This window comes from Castor canadensis, chromosome 13 (genome assembly GCF_047511655.1).
Source record: "Castor canadensis chromosome 13, mCasCan1.hap1v2, whole genome shotgun sequence".
In the NCBI taxonomy this organism is placed as follows: domain Eukaryota; kingdom Metazoa; phylum Chordata; class Mammalia; order Rodentia; family Castoridae; genus Castor; species Castor canadensis.
This window is the reverse complement of record NC_133398.1, coordinates 51,953,143-51,974,907: the sequence shown is the minus strand read 5'-3', so window position 1 is coordinate 51,974,907 and position 21,765 is coordinate 51,953,143. Positions and strand designations below refer to the sequence as shown.

Here is a 21,765-nt window from a genome sequence, read left to right as displayed (position 1 = left end):
CTTTTTCATAAAAATGAATAATAACACTTGCCTTCTCATCTCAGAGGATGATTGGGAAGGTTAAATGGGGTAATGTAGGTGAGAATTCTTTACAACTATGACAATTATTGTTATTGACATGATATAACTTCTATTTTCAGCCTAAAGACATCTGTGTTCTAGAGTTAGCCAAATATTGTATAGGCAACGCTATCATGTGCCATAGTTTTTTTCTGGATGACTTAAATTTCAATATTTCTGCCCCACTACACACATAAGTATACACCTCAAATTGTGCATCTATACTTTGAATTGAAAGTAAAGCCATTTAGGCCTTGATCAGATGTGTTAATATATACAATATAATTATAAATCTATACACAAACTATTTTATAATAATCTTTTCCTTCTGAATGACATAGAATGCTCAATAATTTGAAAGTCTTTTATTTTATCACTTCTCAACCTCTAATGAAGATCAAATGTAGTATCCTTTCTTATCACTTTAATATCTAATCTGTCCTCTCTCTGAGAACAATATAGTCAATGAATTTTGAGAGCAGGAAGATAGAAGGTTGCTCTATCCACCCTGGGAATCGACCTGGTATTGCAGAACCTATGGGAACAGTACATCCCCCCCGCCAGGGGTATTTTATTTTTTAAAAAAAAATCTGACCAAGTGCAAAAAGAAAGAGACTGCAAAAAGAAGATATTTCAGGAAAGGAAAGGGACAAGGAGCCACCAGAGGTGTCTGTTTTCAAACCAAGTAAAACTTACCTTTGAAATTAGTTAAGTCTGCTTCTGTTCTTTTAGCTGTAGCACTAAGTCAAGAAAGACACTTTTTCAATCAGAGCTGGATGTGAATTATGAGTAGTTTAGAAGAAAATGCCTTTCACAGGAAGTCTTTGGCAGCTGTGGAAGCTGGATTAGAAAGGAGTTAATTTAAGTGCATAAATAAATGGAATCTATATACATGAGTATTAGGGAATGTCATTTTTGACATTTAAAAAGAATAGATTTTGACCTTAGTTGGAATATGCATGTGATGTGTCTCCCATTCTATCCCTAGCATTACTAACTGGTGCAGTGTTATCTGAAAGAGAACTAACACTCTATCACTGGATCAACACATTACTTTAGAAGTCCCTGTCTTAACACAAGGAATATGTTGACAATGGATGGAACACATATTTCTTAGAAACCCCACACAGCGCAGCTGGTTAAGTCACCCAGAAAGCCAGTTCTATTTCAATGCTTATAAAACCTCTAAGGAGAAATCCAAAACATTATTTTTAAAATCACAGTTGAAAGTGAAATACTTCTAGCAGCAAAAAGCTGGGAATGTAAATGGCAAAACTTGGAGGTTTTTTCCTCTACTTGAGAAGACAGTTTTTCTTGCCTTTTAAATATATGTATGTATGTATTTTAGCAGGAGTCACAGTGAGGGCTTATGTTTGTACACAGGTTGATTCTGAAACATTGAGCAGATTTATATGACATATCCTCAAGGAAGTGAAGAGTCCTGGTAAGAAACAGCAGGCCCTGCTTGCAACTTCAATATCTAATTCAAGTAACCTCATGGTAATTTCAATGGCTTTCTCCTCTAATCTCAGTCCAATTTAGCTGTTTGGATTCAATTCTCATCATTCTTCTATCCATGACTCTGCCATAACCACTGGAACTGCACACCAATCCTAAGGAGATTTTTAAAAACACTTTTATTGTGTACCTAATGAGCTGAATGTGAAACATCCAGCAAAGTAATCACTTTCCAAGGTGTGATGGGGAGGTAGCCATATTGAAATTAGCAAAGTTTCCCTTTGAGCCATGTCTAAGATCAGCATTTAGCCAATTGTTTCTGTAAAGGACCACATAGTAAATATTTAGTCTTTGCAGGCCATGAAGCCTCTATTATGACTTTTCCACTATTATATGAAACTAGTTATATATAATAAACAGTACATGATACATCCCTGTGTTCTAACAAGACTTTATTCATGGACAAACATTTTAATTTCATATAATTTTCATGTTATACAATATTCTTTTTTCTTTTTTTCAAAAACATTTAAAAATGAAAAAAATGTAATTAGTTAGCAGACCATACAAAAGCAGGCCACATTTGGTCAACAAGTCAAAGTTTGTTGATCTTAGAAGATCAGAAGAGAACCAAAGGACACTTCTGGGAATCACTACAAAGGAGGTGAATTATGGACTCAGCCCCATCCTCAAAGGAGAAATGTCACTGGATGTGATAGTCATTAGTTCTGTCAGCTGCATATTCTCTAGTCTCTTGTCAGTCATATGGTAGCATTGTCTTTGCTGGAACCCTCAGAGTCAGTGTGGTCATGTGACATGTGTCCCTTCAAGGTGAAAAATAAAAGAGTAAATACATGATTTAACCATATTCCCTTTTCAAGATTATAGCAATTATACATGGGCCAAGTACCTGTAAGTGACCTGCAATACCAGCAGGCTGCCCAAGAAATAAAATTCTGATGACTGAGACCTGGGGTGGTTTGTTCACAGTTTGGCTGAGCTTATTCCATGACCATCATGACCAGAGGATGCCTACAGTTCCTTAAAATGAAATATTTATACCCACTTCAGCAGGAGATAGTCACTTTGCTAACTGGAAACAGGTTACCAAACACATCATCCATTTATTGTTTTTGAGTCTCTGACCTATAAAAAAAACTACTAAAAATAGTAGAGAATTTTTAACACTGGTATTCAGTGTAGATGAACATAGTATAAGACATGTAACGTATTCTGCTGGTGGGGAAATAAACTGTTGTGATCTTTTTGGAAAGCTATTTTCCTACATTCATCAAGATATTCCATAATTTTTAAAACTCTTTGACTACAAACATACTTCTAGAAATTTAGCCTAACATACTAATCAAGAACTGGGCTGAATATTTATGAATAATTATATCCATTCTTATCTAAATAACAACAAAAACTCCTGGAAATAATTGTATGTAACTTTACGGGAAAAGTTAAAAGTTAAGTTTTACTCATATAATGAAAAACTTACACAACACTTAAAATCAGGTTTACAAAGGAATTCAGTAACAAAACCAGATTATACACACACACACACACACACACACGCACATACACACACACATTCTATATAATTTGGGTAATTCTAAGATGTAGATTATAGTATATATATAATGTTACATATATGTAGAGATACAGGGAAACAAGGAGCATGGCTAAAAAGAAAAGTTAAAACAACATAGGATTATACATTTTTATAATTTTATTCCTTGACATTTGTCTCAATTTTTCTACAAGAGTATATATCACTCTTGTAATTTTTAAAAAAGTATTTTTAAGTAGTCCTGGACCAGCAAACTTGAGAACACACCAATTTCTTTCCTCTTTCCATAATCTATAAAATATTTGCATACCCACTTCAGTGAAGTAAACCCTCCTCCATTGCTTTTTAACAGTTTTATTTAGAATCACAAGTTAAGTTGTCAGCATAAAACTAGCCCCTCCATTCCCTACCACCCAAATGGCTCAACCAGGTCCACAATGAAATGAATGGGTATTGCCTTTTTCCCACTACTAGCATATGTTAGTGCAAACCTTATTACTATTTAAATTCTTGCAAATGACTTGCTTCAGTCATTTGCAGACTACCTTTGCAGTTTTATGATCCCCACTGCTACAATATAGCTCAATAGCTTTGCACAATAATTTTGTTCCCTTCCAATCTGATCAGGTATTTTATCAGCAGCCTATTGTTTGAGTCTGTCATCCTGGTTCCTCCCATTTTATGGGACCACCATCTGTGAGGGCTTCCTCAGAAGTATTTGCTGCACTCTCTGTATTCAGCTAACCAAACAAGCCAGGAGACAAAGTTGAGAGAAATGGCACCCATCATTTTACCTTCATCCATTTGCCCAAAGACAGTCACATAACCCCGCCCAACCCAGAGAGGATGGGGAATGTCACTATTCTGTATATTGGAAGAGGAGATAGGGTTGGGAAAACATTGTGGTTTTCTGCCATACCCATTATAGGTAACTAAGAGTAAGTTTTAGCTCTCAGCTCTCAATATACATAATCTGATTTGTCTTAATTCCTTTGTTAAAAGATCTCCCATACTCAGTTAATCTTTCTCTTTCCAGATCCCCCAAATTGCTTTTGAATCTCACCTCCAAGAAGCTTTTCTAAAAGCCTCAGTCAGAATGTACTTGTTTCTTCCTCCATAGTCCTGTTGTATGATTCTCTATGATAACTCTTCTGAGTTTGACTTGTATCAGAGGAAATCATGTGTTTTCTTGCTTCATCATGCATGATCTCCCATACATAGTCAGCATCAGCAAGGGTTAACTCCCTTTGAATCAATATTTGTGAACACTAATAGAACAGAAATGCAGAAATTCACACAAATAGTGCTGATTTTAGCTCTCCCTCTTAACAGATATTATATGAAGAACATTCGTAAGTAGACTCGCAAGAATCATCCAAGAAGTATACGAGCTTTAAAATCTCTTTGGGGGTTGATTTAAGAACTGAAGGATCTAGTGTAAGATTTCTTATTCCTCTGATAATCCTGTCATATTTTTACAGATTTTGGAACTCTCTATGGACTTTTCTTTTTCCTGGAAAATTCACGTTCTTCAGTAAATCACCTTTTCAGCCCAGTGGGTATAAAAACAGACTGTGCCGTGCTTGTGCTTTAGTCTTGCTGCGTTTGCAGACAAATGGAAAGAAAAGCAAAGAAATAAAGCAAAAGTGAGAGGTGTGAACTTTCCCCATCCATCTTAATGGAGTGCTAACCTTCCTGCCTCAAGGTGACTGTTTTAATTCTAGACCTATTAAACAATGAGCTGAAATCCAAACACTGGGTCTGGGAGTGAAATCTCCTTGAGAAAGGACAGCTGTGACCAGTTTTGACCACGATTCAGACTTAAGAAAGTAAACATACCCAATGAACTGGTGTAGGCTGTCCTTTGTCAGCTTTAGGCTCTAGAATCTTCCCCCTTGCTCTATCAACCCATTTAAAGGGGAGGTGGGTGCAGAATGCTGCCTGGTTTTTAAGGATGACACCCCATGCAGGGTAAATTAAATCAAAGACTTTATCTTTTGTCCAGGAGTGCTCAAAACTCTTAGAATCTTGCTGATTGGTGGTTCTTACTATTTGGAATGACATGTCTAGTGTCTACCACTGATCATTGTATGGGGAAACAAGGCAGAAAGAGGCTAAAAAATGTGTCAATAGAAGATGCAAGAACTGCAAAAGAACAAATACAGGACTAATTTCCAAAGCATTCTTCTTGATAGTCTCCTTATTAAAAAAAAAAACAAAAAGTACTGGTACCAAACACCAACTTCCTGTTGATCCTATTATGTGGAATTGGGTGAAGGCAGAAGAGGAAAAACCTCACCTACTTTGAAGTCTAGTCAGACATGGACGCCAGTTTCAACTTTAGAGCTTAACACCCATTCTACCTGTGGCAGATTCTTTAATTGCTCTGAACTAGGTACCTAGCTTTAAAATAAGAAAAAATATTGCTTCATAATTACATTATTTTGTGAACTAAAGGGCATCAGCATGAGCATAATAAGCAATCAAAATTGTAACTGTTATTCCATGATTAGTAGGAGCTCAGGTGGAGTTTTAGAGAAGCCTTGCTCACATGATTCTCCTTCCATTTGTCCTACGGCCTCAATTCCTTCTGATCAATAGCTGCAAACTAAAAGACAAAAAATTCCCACTGAAACTTATGTGGATGAAAATGCTGGAAAGTAAAATTCAAAAATGTTAACAACATTGTTTTGGAATATAGAGACTCGGGTGAATTTTGCTCGTTTCTCTTTGTCGGCAATTTCTAAGTTTTCTATACAAATACATACTGATTTTAAATGTTTTAGCACATATTTTTGACTGGAAAAATGAGTGAGTATTCAATAAATAATGTGTGATCGGTAGACTAGCTATTAAGCAGCTCTTTGCAGGTTGCTATACATAAATCATGCAACCATATACCGTAGATTTCATGGGAGAGTTTTAAATATGGATATTCTTATCCCATTTAGACTCATGTATATGGTTATTCTATATGGTTGTATCAGTTACTTGACTTAGTTTGGTATACACGGTTACTTTATAAATGAGATACCATATCCGACTGCTGAAAATACACATAATCCTACCTGTCTGAGAACTTAAATAAAAACTCCTGTATATAGATTAAAATAATAATAAAATTAAATTGTGTTATGCCTGAACAGAGAGCAAGCACATATTATAAGGTGGTAGGTGGGGAAGTCACACTGGGTACCAGCAGCCTAGTGTTTTGACAGAGAAATCCTCTGGGCCAGTGGAGGACCCCATGTTGGCTGGTAGAAGAAAGGGTAAAGGAGGAGAGAGATGGCGACAGGCTTTTACTAGGGATGAAAGAGATGCAGTGGAGAAAGAGGACTAAGAGCAGAGCTCTGGAATTACAATAATTATAGAGAGCTTCATGGGTCCCAGGAGCACAAAAAGAGCAATGCAACTCTACAGATACTAGTCAGGTAACAAAATTGCCTGTGGTAAACTATAACCATGTTAACTTCTTTGTGTTTTAAGTGTGAAAAATAGAAACCCTACTTAATTAAAATGTTGGGCTGCCTGAGATAAAATGTATAATTGTGTTAGGTAGTTTTCATCACTGTCATTAAAATACCTGACAGAATAACTTAAAGGTAGAAAAGATTTACTTTGGCTCACAGAGATTTCAGCGGATAGTCCTTGACTCCATTGCTTCTGGGCCTGGGAGGGGTACAGCATTGTGGTGGCTGGATGTGGCAGAGATTACTCACTTAACCACAGACCAGAAGCGAGGAAAAGCAGTACAGGAAATAAACAGGGTAAGATGCTGCTCCCAGTAATAATTGCATCAAGCAGTCACTCCCATCAAAGTCAGTGGGAAAGCAAGGGTCTGCATTTTTACTTACTAATGTAGGTTGTGGTTCTGCTCATCTGAAAAAGATGGAGTAGCAGTTAATTGTTGTGTAGAGAATCAGTGGTGGGCATTATAACTGTTATTTTTAAAAAATAAGGCAAGTTCCTTCCATTTACCCACTTTCAAATTCTTTATTCCAACAGAAAACTTGCTCTTTCACCAAGTGACTCAATTGAGTCAGTGATTTTGGCAGATAACTGCTTAAAATAAAAGTACCTACCCTACACATATCACCCCTTCACACTCCGCCCACTACACTACACACGTGTGCATGCACACACATATACACACAGGACAAGGCCTTGAGTGGACTAAGGGTGGCCTCCTGTTTTATTTTTTTCTCTTTACTCTTTCCAAATATTTGGTTGTTGACCAAATTTATAGAACAAGATCATCTTACAAGTGTAGATGATAGCATTTATTTTGGACTTCTAAAATTTCTGTGAACTTTCCTTTTTGTTTTAGATGTAAGAAAAATACGACAGAAACCAGGATTGTGTGGTTTCCATGAATGCTTACATTTTTCTGCAAAGTTGCAAAGCAATATTTAATAAACACCTTTAAAATTCTACACTAAGCGATGAACAGTGTATGTCCTTAGGCATACAAAGAAATCAAACAAAACAGGAATTACACAAATATACAAGGCATAATCGATGCAGCTTCTATTAACTCATTCATATGCCATCAACACAGTAGTTGAAAAATGGGAATATGCATTCATTATAGTATAATTTTTAAACAAATGTTGTTTCTGGATGGTATTTAAAATAAAAAGTGCCAGCTACCCAGGATGATTTAAGAATAATTAAAAAATAAAACCAAAAATAGATGACAAATTCTTATCTGCTTTGTTTTGTCTTCCAATAAAAACTAAATGCCATGCAAAATAAGGAAGGGAATTTAAAATTGTCACACATTATAATAATTGCTTTGTAATTAGAATACTTCATCTTTTATAAAAGCTTATTACCTGTGTAGTACATCCATCTGCACAAATTTTCCCAAATTCCCTCAGGTAATTAGTTTTTCAAATATTGCTAGATGGCACATTCTCCCTCACCGTTACTCCTGAGATCTTACAAAATACAAGCATTCTTACTACAATGTTAGGTTGAGAAATGTAATTAACAGAAAATGTTGTCTGATCTTCGTGTCGAACTTTACTTGAGCAAAATGCATATAGACCCTAAGTATTCCTAGGTGACCTGATTAGGTAAAACAACTTTATCTTACAAATCTTGACACCACATTCCTTTTCCAGAACAAGCGTTCAAGGCTTTGGGAAGCAGTTGGTTCTGTATTTAGTCTCACAGCTTCTCAATACACCATATTACATTGTAAATCTATAAAATGACCTAGGATATTTTCCTTCAGCTCCATATCAATGAAGTCTTCTCCTCTCTAGTCCTCTGGAGTCAGTCCCACCTCCCCACTGACTCCTAGTTATAGCATGTTTCTTATTTGTTTTCTTGGACACCACATCCCATATCTTTTCATCATCAGCTTTTCATCCAAAATATTTATGTTGCTAGACTCTCTTTATAATTTAAAGGAAGAGAAATTTAATTTTTCTTGTGGCAACATACTGTTTGCTTCTCCTTTCCTTTTCATCTGAAACCTGGACAAGCTTTTGACTACCAAATGCTGCACCAATATCTAGAGACTCTCTGTGTATTAGACTTGCACTCTTATGCTCTTCTGTTAAAGAAGTATCAGAAAGTTATTTAAAGGTAAGTATTACTACAGTATTAAAACACATCAATTAACATTTTGCCAAGTCAGTAGCATAAAGATTCAAGGATAAGATAAAGGAAAGAAATGTTTCTATTCACTAGGCTCAAATTTTACTTGGCTTTCCAATTAAGAGTTGCTGTCAGGAGAAATGATTGGTTCCAAGAGTAAGGTGTTTACTAAAGCCCCTATTGCTTCTATCCAAAGCAATAGACCAAGGGAAATTTTTTTTTTTAAGATTCATTATAATTTTCTCAGATCAATTGTACATCCACTAAGTACTCATGTCTTTGATAAATAACTTGAAAGGGCACAGAAGAAATACTAAATACAGTGAATTTGTTAAACTGAGTCTTTTCTGTTAAGGATAATTATGGATGCTGGAATCAAATATCCACACAAACTATATGAGCAACAAGAGGGATTAGATAATAACTATTATACATGATCCACACATCAAGCATTACCTGAACATTCCACAATTTTCAAATTTCCTATCAGAAATAATATGAATTTTCAGATGTCACAGAGCTCCACTACATATCTGAGTGCAGGCAGTGAAATAAGGTAGCTTGATGAGCTTTATGAAAAGGCTATAAGAAAGAAAGGGAGAAAGCACAGAAAGTGTGGAAAAATCATTCCCAGATAGTTAGAAGGCAAATGTTATACAGATCCGAGACTTGATATTTTACACCTGCACTTAGGGAGAAGGGCTTGAAAGTGAGAGATGGAAGAACGAACCCTCCCACCCACCAAACATTGCTTCTTTCCATAAGAGGTTGCTATGGCCTGAATGCTTACGTCAATTCATATGTTGAAACTTAAACCCTAACGTGATGATGTGAAGATGCAAAACCTTTGGGAGGTAATTGGTTCATGAGTGCTCCACCCTCATTAAGGAGATTAATGCCCTCAGAAGGGCTTAAGGGGCTGGGCACCTGTAATCCTAGCTACTCAGGAGGCAGAGATCAGGAGGATCACAGTCCGAAGCCAGCCCAGGCAAACAAGTTCATGAGACCCTATCTCGAAAATACCTAACACAGAAAAGGCTTAAGGGAGTCTGTTTGTTCTTTCTGTCACTTTTGCCATGAGAGGACACATAGCACCATCTATGAAGAGCTAAGCCTTCACCAGACACCAAACTTGCTAGCACCTTAATCTTGAACTTTTCATTCTCCAAAACATTGTGACAAACACATTTCTGTTGTGATAAATACATTTCTTGTTATAGTACTCTGAACAGACTAAAACAGAAGTATTTACACAAGGCTAAAAATGAGGAAAGGTGGAAGGAAAAGAAAGAGAAAAGTTAAAATGTTCATATAATTGGAGTCTTTTAAGGAAGGAAAAACAAAACTATAACTAAGTAAAATTTTCTAGAAATAAAAGCATACTTAAACCTGTACATTGAAAGACCCACCATGTACCAAATAACACAGCTAAAAACCTATGTGAAGATTACTCATAACTCAAGAAGAAATATAAAGGAACACAGTAAGCCTGTGAGGGACATTTCACACTCAAGCCATAACAGATGATAAAAAGTTCTGGTCATAGATAGTGATAGTGGTTCTATGTTACAAATATATACTTTCACAAATGGTTGAAATGTGAAATATTATGCTATGTATATTTTACCACAATTTTTAAAATCAGAAAAGGAATACATGTAGGAAAATAATCACATGATTTAAAGATAATGCAAGATGTACTAGAAACCCTCAGAGTGTTCACTAGGACTCCAATCCAAAGAATTTAGCACATACTTTCCTTTAAAAAAGCAAACAAACAAAATTTTAAGCATATTTCAAGAAAGAGAAGATTCTCAGCTATGAAACATTTATAGCATTTATCATATGCAATTTTTTTTGTTTTATTTTGCATTTTGAGACAAAGTCTCACTATGCAGCCCAGGCTGGCCTAGAATTTGTTATGGAACCAAGGCTGGCCTCCACTCATGGTCTTCCTACCTCAGCCTCCCGAATGAGAGTGCTAGCTCAGAAACACCCAGGTTGTTGTTACTTGTTAGTGGTAATCTAACTAAACTGAAAGTGTTTTTAAGTTGAAAATCAAAATTTGATTACTTTTAGGCTCTAAGACCTGTTACTATATAAATACCTGAATGGTGGAGGGATGGAGGGATGAACTAATTGGATCAGGGCTTAAGGGGCTTTATGAGCTAGAGAGAAACTAAAGTCAACAAAGAGTTCAGGTAGGATATGTGATCTAACCGGAAAGGACATGGAGCATTTGGAAGGGCAGAAGAATAAACTGAGGACACACTGAGGTAAGAAATAGAGAGACATTGACAAGTCACACGTGCCTATAAACGAACAAGCACTTGGGCTTTTTTCCTTCTTACCTTACAGGCTCTATGGTAAAATCTAAATTTTCAGGCTTTTGATTTATAACTTTAGTGTAGAGCTTCAATTCTGCACCAAATGAGACATTTCTCTGAATATAATGAGATTTTTGACTCGGATACTTTTACTGGAAAAGGTCAAATTATTTATGTGTATAAAATTATAGCTGTGATTAGTTGGATGAACCAGAAGGTAAATCATCACCACAGAGGAACAATCAACAAACTGCCAAGGAATCAATCAGAAAATATTCTAACTGTAATTTCAAGTATAAAAAGAGAGGTCAATGAAAGTTTTAGACCATAATAAGAAACCTCTTTCAGGAATGTAGTCATTAAAGTAACTTCCCATAATCTCCACTAGAAGTAAACTCTGGCAGTTTCTGGAAAGCTTGGGAAACATAGTGTACTGTCTTACAGATGAGAAGTGCCAGTCATGGAAGCTAAGAAATGAGCATAAGTTTTATTTCCAGGAATTCATCCAGAGTACAAATGAGGAAGTTAGTACACATTGATGACTCTGGGTCTTAGGTCTATTTTGTGTATAAACACCCACTTCTACATCTACTTTTCTCTTACTAGTTTAAGAAAAAATGAGTCTTGATTTATGATGTGTTAAATTGAAAGATGGTAAATAGAAAAAAACAAGTCGCAAAATCTAGAAATAAGCTTCTATACTTACGAATAAAAGCTTCGAAATTCTGAAGAAACATACACCAAACTTCTAACAGTTGTGTCAAGTGGGAGGTGAGGAGGGAGGATGGAGCAGGATAGATAATTAGGGAGGACTTCCTTACTATTTATTGTTCCTCTTCTGTTTAACAATAGCAATATTTATTAACACATAATATGTGCTAAACCCTCTTCTGAGTATATTTTAGATATAATGATTCCTGTAATTTTCACCTGAACTTCATGAGGTATTACCATCCCTGTTTTGAAAGTAAGCAAATTAAGACCTGAACAAGCTAGGCAACTTGTCCAAGGTCATATAGTTACCTGTTCATCACCATGACAAAATACGTGAGGCAAACAATTTAAAAGGAGGAACGTTTCTTGGCTCACGGTTTCAAGGTTTCAGTCCATGGTCACTTGACTCTTGTTTCTGGCTCTGTGATGAGGCAGAACTTCATGGCAGAGAGCATGTGGTAGACCAAAGCTTCCAGGAACCAGAGAAAGAGAGGAAGGGAACAGGGACAAAGTGTACCCTCCAAGGGAACATCCCCAGTGACCTAGTTCCTCCAATGAGGCCCCATCTCCTAAAGCTTTCATGACTTCTCAATAGCCTGTTAAGCTATGAATTCATCACTGGATTAATCCATTGATGAGGTTAGAGCCATCGTGATCCAATCACCTCCCAAAAGCCATAACTCTGAATGCTGCTCCACAAATCTTCAACATAGAAGCTTTTGAGGGACATTTCAGATCCAAGACATAACACTAGTGAAAGCCAGGATTCACACCAGATGGAATGACTCTGTATGTTCAGCACTAATAATTTGAGACTCAGAAAAGAAGAAACTATTACTATCTGGACCATATACTTTTAAAAATTATTCTACATGGTTTTTTATTGCACAAAATAATAAGCTTTATTATGACGTTTTCATATGTGTACACAATGTACTTCAATCATATTTACTCCCCACCACCCTCACTGGTCCCCCTCTCTCCTTCTGCTGCCCCCCCAAGAGTCCCCTGTTTATGTTCATGTCTTTGTCGTTATTGTTATTTTTAAATCTGTATTCCACATATGAGAGAAAACTTTCAACATTTATCTTTCTCATTCTGGCTTATTTTGGCTTAACATGACGAGTTCCAGTTCCATCCATTTTCCTGCAAATGACATTATTTCATTCTTAATGACTGAATGATACTCCATTGGGCATATATATGATAGTTTCTTTACCCATTCATCCATTGATAGGTGTCTAAGATGATTCTATAGCTTGACTGTTGTGACTAGTGCCTCAATAAACACAGGTGTGCAGATACCTCTATTGAATGCTGACTTTGATTACTTTGAGTATATACTCAGGAATGGTATAGTTGGATCATATTGTAGTAATATTTTTAGATTTTTGAGAAAACTCCAGGTTTATTTCCATAATGGCTGGACTAGTTTACATTCCAACCAACAGTAAATAAGGCTTCTTTTTCTCTGGAATCCTCACCAGAATTTGTTGTTGTTTGTTTTCTTAATGATAGCCATTCTGCTTGAGGTAAGGAATTTCAATATAGTTTTATTTACATTTCTTTTATGCCTAAGGATGTTGAACATATCTTTGGGTACTTATTGGCCATTTGTACTTCTTCTGAGAACTTTCCAATTCATTTGTCCCTTTATTAATTAAGTTATTTGATCTTCTGGTGTTTAATTTTTTGAGTTCTTTATATATTCTAGATATTAATCTCTTGTCAGATGAACAGCTATCAAAATTTTCCCTATTCTGTGGGCTGTCTCTCGCAATGGTAACTGTTTCTTTTGCTGTGCAGAAGCAAATTTGATTCAATCTTATTTGTCACTACTTTCTGTTATTTCCAGAGCTGTCGAAGTCCTACTCAGAACATTGTTGATGAGCCCTATATGTCGAAGTGTTTGTCCTATGTTTTCTTCTAGGAGTTTCAAATTTTTTGGTTTTACATTAAAATTTTGATCTATTTTGTTTTGATTTATGTATAAGTCTACATGTAGATATCAGTTTCCCCAACACAATTAGTTGAAAAAGCTGCCTTTTCTTCAACATGTTTTTGATATCTTTGTCAAGAATCAATGGCTAAAGTTGCCTGGGCTTATTTTGGCATCCTCTATTCTTTTCCATGCATAAAACTACTGCTCTCCGCCTGGTAGCTGCATTCAGGTTTCCTGATCCTGGTCATGATTGACTGCACCTAGGCTAGAGTGGAGTGTGCTGTTGGGATATAGGGAGCACAGCACCCGCCCCAAGCTGGTTCATCAGAATTGCCTACCAGAGGTCCTGAATGAGATGGGAGAGAGTGGTGGAAGCATGAATTGCCAGAGCAGTCACTTCGTGGAGAACATGCAGTGAGTGAGAAACAAGTCAGCAAGCAGAGAGGGAAGAGACGGAGGGAGAGAAAGTCTAGCAGTGATTGTGTAAGTCTTCAGCTGTACTTGTTCTCAAGGCCCAGCTGCAGGCCTGGGCCTTTTCCAGCACTATGTTCTGTTATTCCATGAAGCATGAGACACCCCACTATTCCTCCAGCCCATCTCCCTCTCCAGTTTATGCCACTTGACTTGAGTTTTACCTCTTCTCACCTCTTCTCATTTGATCTTCCTATTGCATGTAGCAGCAACAACAAATTCGTGTTAAGTTAGAGGAAAGGGAGCCATCCCGATATCTTGCTGAAAGGCTTCAAACTTCAGCTTTTGGTTTTAAATAGGTTTAATGCAATATATTCAAAGAACAAGGAAAAAATGTATATTTACTTAAATAAATAAGTCTACTATTTCAAAAAAGTCACTGATTCACAGAAACATCTCTTTCAATCCATTAGCATGGTTATTTTGACCACATGTTTTCATAACAAATATTAAATTAACTGCTATTTATTTTTACTCACTTCTGTGAAGTGTTTTTGCTTCCATTTTTCATTATTCTTCATAATATATACCATTTGTTAAATATGTTAACTTAAGCTTTGCATTTTCATAAGATTTTATGTAAACTGACTTCTGGTTTTTAAATGGTTACCAAAAGCTATGTTACTAGCATATTTACTCTTTTTCCCTGCTCACCATCTGTAGGTGGAAATATTTATTTCCTTTTTCTAAATAATTTCTTCCCCAGGAACAACTTTGTCTTTTCTGTAGCAACAGAGCAATACCTACTGTACAGGCCCAGCTCAGAATAGCCAAAGAGGTACAAATGCAGAAGGAGTTCAAGTAGAGGTGTGGGTGGGTACAAGTTATACGATCTGGTCAAGTCTTGAGAGGAAGTGGCTGTATGTTTGGAACCTGGTGTACCTAATTCTATCCTGTGGTAACTTCAAATCATAAGTTCATCCTATAGGTTATAGGTAATAAATAGAATAAATAGATTCCAAAATATAAATGATTAGATTAAATAGATTCTAAAACATGCAAGACAAGAAAACTAGCATTGATTGAGATCCTATTATGCTATTTCCACTACATGGTAGATGTTCACAATAACCCTGAAAGCAAGAAATAAGCATCTCTCTTTGAAAGATGAGGGAAACTGAGTTACTGAGAAATTACATAAATTGCCAAAAGAAACACAGTAAGTAGAGAAAAGCCAGGATTTGAAACCCTCTGGGGCTGCCTACACAGTCTGCACTTTTTCCATGGTACCACCTGAACTTTATTCTACTTCTTGCACTCTAAGAAATGACTCTTTCAGTCTGGGTGGATAAGGTCGTGTTTTTTCCTTTAATACAAGTGTATACATTGTCAACCTTACAAGTACAGGTAAAAAGAGTTGCAGATTGAGCTCCTCATGGTAAACTCCTTGTCACAGTACTTCTTACAAACAAAATCACACTGGCTCTCCTAGCTGATTTCAGCAAGAGAAAATACTTCCCCAAAGACAGGAAGTCATTATAAGATCCTGTGGCCCATCAGCTCTAACTGTCCTTTGCACCTCTTGTCTTCAGGTGCTAGACTGCTGTCTGCCTGCCCAGCCTGCAAAGGGCTTTATTTTTCTCAGCTGAGAGCCAAGGCAGCTGAAGGGCACACTGCCACTCTAGTTTGCACTCTTCACATGTCAACGTATTCTGAAAGTTACTGACATCTGATTTTAGCTCTGTGTTGCCTTCTGTTCCTCTGACTTTGACAGATTTTAATGAGACAAATGGTAGCTGTGGATTTCCTTTCTCCATCTTCCTCTGCCCCATCTCACAGGAACTCACTTTCTGCTGCAGTCCTTTGCAAAATGGCAAAGTCAATATCAAAAACTCTTGATAAGGAAGAACAGATTTATGCCCACAGGGTAAGTTTAGCAGTGCTTTCCCAGCCTGTCGGACACTGACCCTACCTCTATCTTTTCAGTACTTGTGTCCATGGTGATATGGACATCAAATCACTCTTAAGTGAGAATCAGTTGGTGCTTCCAGGATCCTTTTATGTGATGTGAGTGATAGGAGATGTGCCAGGTGCAACTGAGTTGTCTGGCAGTTCATACATTCAGGGCTTCATAAGGAATCTCGGGCAAGTCATCAAGTATGTTCTCAACTCCTAGGTATTTACCTAGAAGGAGGCTCAGAACAACTACCAAATGGTAGTTGAGCAAAACACAATTATGACAACAAAAGCTTTGAGGCGAGACAGACTTGTGTCCAAAATCACATTTCTGTCACTAGAGGAGTTTCCTTGGAAAGATGGAACCTTCCCCACCTTTTATATGGCAGACCTTCTGCTAGGGGAAAAGAAAGAGTGTGACCTCTCCAACTCCTCCATCTCCCAAGTTTTCTAATATTTCGATTTGCAAGTTCATACTGGGGGGTGGGTATCCGAAAAAGATGACCACTGAAATCCTGAAAGATTCAAAAAGTCCAGGGGTTTGTGCCATGCTTGCCTGGGAAACAATCACTCACAGCATGCCCTTCAGTGCAGAGCCACTGTCTTCAGGACAGTGGTCCTGCAGGAGCTTCCCCAATTCCCTACAATTTTAGCAAAGTACACTAGGTATTAAGAAGTCCCCATATACCCCAGTAAGAAGAAAAATGAAATGAAGTGATCTTGTATACAGAAAGGAGGCCCAGAAAATGAAATCATCCAAGTGAAGGTTGTGTTAGGATTCTCAAACATCAGCCCATGCTCAGTGGCCAGGCAGACTCATTTTGTCACCAATAGAGACACAGAGGCTGAAAAGCCTTCCTCCTAGGGCCACAGTGTTATTTCCCTTTGTGTGTGGATATCCTCTGTACGAAAGGAAGGAGAGGCAAGACAAAAATGTCCTCAAAGGCCACACTTGACCCGAAAGAAAATGAATTGAGTCTGAGTTAATACCACTTAAACTGATCAGAAAAAAATAACAAATAAAATGGGAATAGAAGAGATTGGGTGCTCTAGGATATGTGGTGGGTCAAGAACCAAACTAAATTCAAATGTAGAAAACAAAATCACATTTCTTTATATCTGAGTGGTAGAGTGTGGTAATATTACCTAATGTATGTTGTCCATGTTTTCATATAAGTATTGCTAAAAATTACTGAACAAAACTGGACAAAAGAGAGAGTTTAGGACACACATGACCAAACAATTCATTCTAAAAAAAAATTAAGCTATAAATCAATATCCCTTGATTACATTGAGTCAACCACTCACAATGCCATATACTTAGTCATTCATTGTGCTGCACACTTTAAATTAAGATATCAATAAGGATTTTGACTATATTTTTGTCATAACAAATAAAGAGAGGCCTGGGGTAAAATACTGAATTAGAAGCTTCGTCATTGAGACTATGTGAATGGGAAGTTAGGACAACAAAGGAAAGACAGAGAGAGGAAAAGCATCGGGAATCAAGAAAGAGGCGCATCAAAGGACTGATAACCAGAATATATAGGGAACTTAAAAAACTAAACTCTCCCAAAACTAATGAACCAATAAAGAAATGGGCATGTGAACTAAACAGACCTTTCTCAAAAGAAGAAATTCAAATGGCCAAAAAACACATGAAAAAATGCTCACCATCTCTAGCAATAAAGGAAATGCAAATTAAAACCAAACTAAGATTCCACATCACCCCTGTTAGAATAGCCATCATTAGCAACACCATGAACAACAGGTGTTGGCGAGGATGCGGGGAAAAAGGAACCCTCTTACGCTGTTGGTGGGAATGTAAAGTAGTACAACCACTCTGGAAAACAATTTGGAGGCTACTTAAAAAGCTAGACATTGATCTACCATTTGATCCAGCAATACCACTCTTGGGGGATATACCCAAAAGACTGTGACACAGGTTACTCCAGAGGCACCTGCACATCCATGTTTATTGCAGCACTATTCACAATAGCCAAGTTATGGAAACAGCCAAGATGCCCCACCACTGATGAATTTATTAAGAAAATGTGGTATCTATACACAATGGAATTTTATGCAGCCATGAAGAAGAACGAAATGTTATCATTTGCTGGTAAATGGATGGAATTGGAGAACATCATTCTGAGTGAGGTTAACCTGGCCCAAAAGACCAAAAATCGTATGTTCTCCCTCATATGTGGACATTAGATCAAGGGCAAACACAACAATGGGATTGGACTTTGAGCACATGATAAAAGTGAGAGCACACAAGGGAGGGGTGAGGATAGGTAAGACACCTAAAAAATTAGCTAGCATTTGTTGCCCTTAATGCAGAGAAACTAAAGCAGATACCTTAAAAGCAACTGAGGCCAATAGGAAAAGGGAGGGGACCAGGAACTAGAGAAAAGGTGAGATCAAAAAGAATTAACCTAGAAGGTAACACACACGCACAGGAAATCAATGTGAGTCAATGCCCTGTATAGCTCTCCTTATCTCAACCAGCAAAAACCTTTGTTCCTTCCTATTATTGCTTATACTCTCTCTACAACAAAATTAGAAATAAGGGCAAAATAGTTTCTGCTGGGCATTGAGGGGATGGGGGGGTGAGGAAGGGGGTGGAGTGGGTGGTAAGGGAGGGAGTGGGGGCAGGGAGGAGAAATGACCCAAGTCTTGTATGCACATATGAATAATAAAAGAAAAAAAAAGAAAGAAAGAAAGAAAGAGGCGACAGGACAGCTAAATAGCACAGAGAAACAGAAAGACCACACACAGAAAAGTAGGAAACAGTCTATGGTTTTCCAACCTGGCTTGTGGGGCAGAGGGGAAACTGAAGCTGCAACCACAAGGTAATTGAGGCAGCCCTGGTGACAACAGATTGTCATTCTTCACTGCAGGAGAACCTAAAGTTCTCTCAAGACTTAAATACAATGCAGGATTTGGGTGGATAGTGACTCCTCTTGCTTGGCAGCCAACATCGGAGAAGAAATTCATTATGTCACTTCCCATATCTTCAAATGCTGTGGCTAGGCACCATCTTGAAAGAGAGACTATTGTTTGCAGTTGGGCTACTCTGGGGACCTAAAGACAAGGAACAGTCACAAGTCAGGAAGCCCAGGAACACCCTGCAACAGAGTGTGGGTGGACAATGGCCACTGCAGATAGTTGTGGAGAAGGGGAAGGCCAAACACAGACCCACTGAGAAGGTCAGGCTGTGGAGTGTACAAAGGTCAGTGGCCCCACCCTTTTCAGCCAGGTGCTAGTCCTATTCCCTGTGGCTTACTACAGAGACTAAGCTCCAAGACCATAGCTGGCAGATTCCTTGACTTCTGAAGTGCCTTCCTGCTGAGTATACTTTGCTACCAGGTGGGACTGAGTGCTCTATGCCCAGAAGTGGTTGATTACTCCAGTCTGCTCCCTCCTGCAGAGTGGTTTACTGGTGGGTAGGATCCGACATCACCGTCACAGGCAGGCAGAGTGCTAGGTACCCTCTGTTCTCCCCTTCCAATGCAGATCTCAGTGTTCTGTTTTCTCCTTTATTTAAAATGTCAATTTTTCTTTTTTTAATTCATCTTTTTACATTTATCTAGTTGTATTTCTTTATTTTGTAATCAGATATTTTTCTCTTCTTCACATAACAGCTAAAGGCAAGGAGAGCATGCAGTAATGCATTTCAAGCCCTGAAACAAAATAATGGTCAGCCATGACTACTATATCCAGCAAAGTAATGCTTTAAAATTGAAGGAGAAATAAAGTCCTGTGATGATAAGCATAAGTTAAAGCAAATCATGACCACTCCAAGCATTGCAGAAGATACTTAAGGGAATACTATACACAGAAGAGGAAGAAAGATATACACAAGCACAAGTGCTTGGGAAAGAATAAATCTCATTAGAAAAATAGATAAACAAATAAGAATTAGGGAAGAATCAAACATTATTAACTCTGTAAACCACTTTCAATAGTCACCACACATGTAAACAGTCTTAACTCTCCAATTAAAAGACACAGACCAGCTGAATGAATTAAAAAATAAGGTTTGGTTTTTTGTTTGTTTGTTTGTTTTGCACTATGGAGTTTGAACTCAGGGCCTCAACCTTGCTAGGCAAGCACTCCACCTTATTTTTTAGGTAGAGTCTCGCATTTTGCAGAAGGCCACCTTCAGATGGCAATTTGCCTATCTGTGGCCTTCCGTGTGGCTGGGTTCACAGGCACACACCACCAAACCTGGATTATTAATTGAGATGGGGGGGGTCTCACTAACTTTTTCACTGTTCTGATCTTGAACTGTGATCCTTCTAATTTTCACCTCCTTTCCTAACATGTGGGCCACCATGTTTACTGCCTTTAAGAAAAACATCTTGCTGGCAAAGGCACACACAGACTAAAAGTTAAAGGTTGAACAATGATATTCCAAGTAAACAGAATCCAAAAGCAAACAAGGATAGCTCTCCTTATATCTGACAAAGCTAACTTTAAGTAGAAATTAATGAGAAGAGACAGAAAAGGTCACTGCATGTTAATAAAGGGAACATTCCATCAGGACACTGTAACAATCATAAATACATATGCACTGAATGTTAGAACACTTAATTTCATAAAACAGTAGTGGACATAAAGGGATAGATAGGTCCAGATATTAATAATAGTGAATGACTTCAATAACTCACTCTCATCAACAGGTTGGTCATCCAGAGAAAAAACCAACAAAGAAATGTGAGTTAAACTGCTGCATGGATCCACAGGCATCTACAGGATATTCCATTCAACAGCTGCAACATTCTTCTCATCAACACAAGGAACTTTTTCCAAAATGGATCACATTTTAGGATATAAAGCAAGTCGCAACAAATACAAAAGAACTTAAATAATGTCTTGTATCTTATCAGACCATAATGGAATAAAATTAGAAATTAACAGCAACAGAACAGGAAACAGGAACCATAAAAACATATGGAGATGGGACAATGATCAATCTGTCATTGAAGAGATTAGAGGGTGGAGAATTTTTAAATTCCTTGAATCAAATAAAAATAAGAACACAATTTACCAGAACTTTTGGAAACAACAAAGTCAGTTCTGAGGGAAGTTTATAGCTATTAGTGCCTACATTTTAAAAAAATCAGAAAAATCTCAGGGTTGGGCATGATAGCACATACCTGTATACCAGCCACACAGGAGGCAGAGATCAGAAGAATTATGGCTTGAGGCCAAACCAGAAAAAAAAAAAAGTTAATGATACTCCCATCTCAACAAACAAGTCAGATTGAATAGTGTATACCTAAATCCCAGCTACACAGGAAGTATATGCAGGAGGATCACAGTCAGAGGCCAGTACCAGGCAAAAAGTGCAAGACTCTATCCAATAAATAACACCTCCAAAAAGGGTTGGAGGTGTGACTCAAGTGATAGAGTACCTGCCTAGCAAGCATGAGGCCCTGAGTTCAAACTCCAATATTGTCAGAAAAAAATAATCAGAGAAATCTCAGTAAATAACCTAACGATTATTACCTCAAACTCTTAAAAAAAAAAAAAAAAAACAAGAATAAGATAAACCCAAAATTAGTAGATGGAATGAAATTATAAATATCAGGGAAAATATAATGAAATATAGACTAAAAGAATAATACATAGGGTCAATGAGACAGTGTTGATTCTTTGAAAACCTAAGTAGTTTGAAAAACCCTTAGCCAGACCAATCAAAAGAGAGACAA

General features: G+C 37.3%; 1 non-coding gene across 1 annotated transcript; it reads left to right on the top strand.

Annotated features, from left to right (window-relative positions):
• The first annotated feature begins 432 nt into the window (after positions 1-432).
• LOC141415867 (U2 spliceosomal RNA) lies at positions 433-617 on the top strand. Its single transcript, XR_012440820.1, has one exon. It is a non-coding gene; the product is annotated as a U2 spliceosomal RNA (small nuclear RNA).
• The last annotated feature ends 21,148 nt before the right edge of the window (positions 618-21,765 follow it).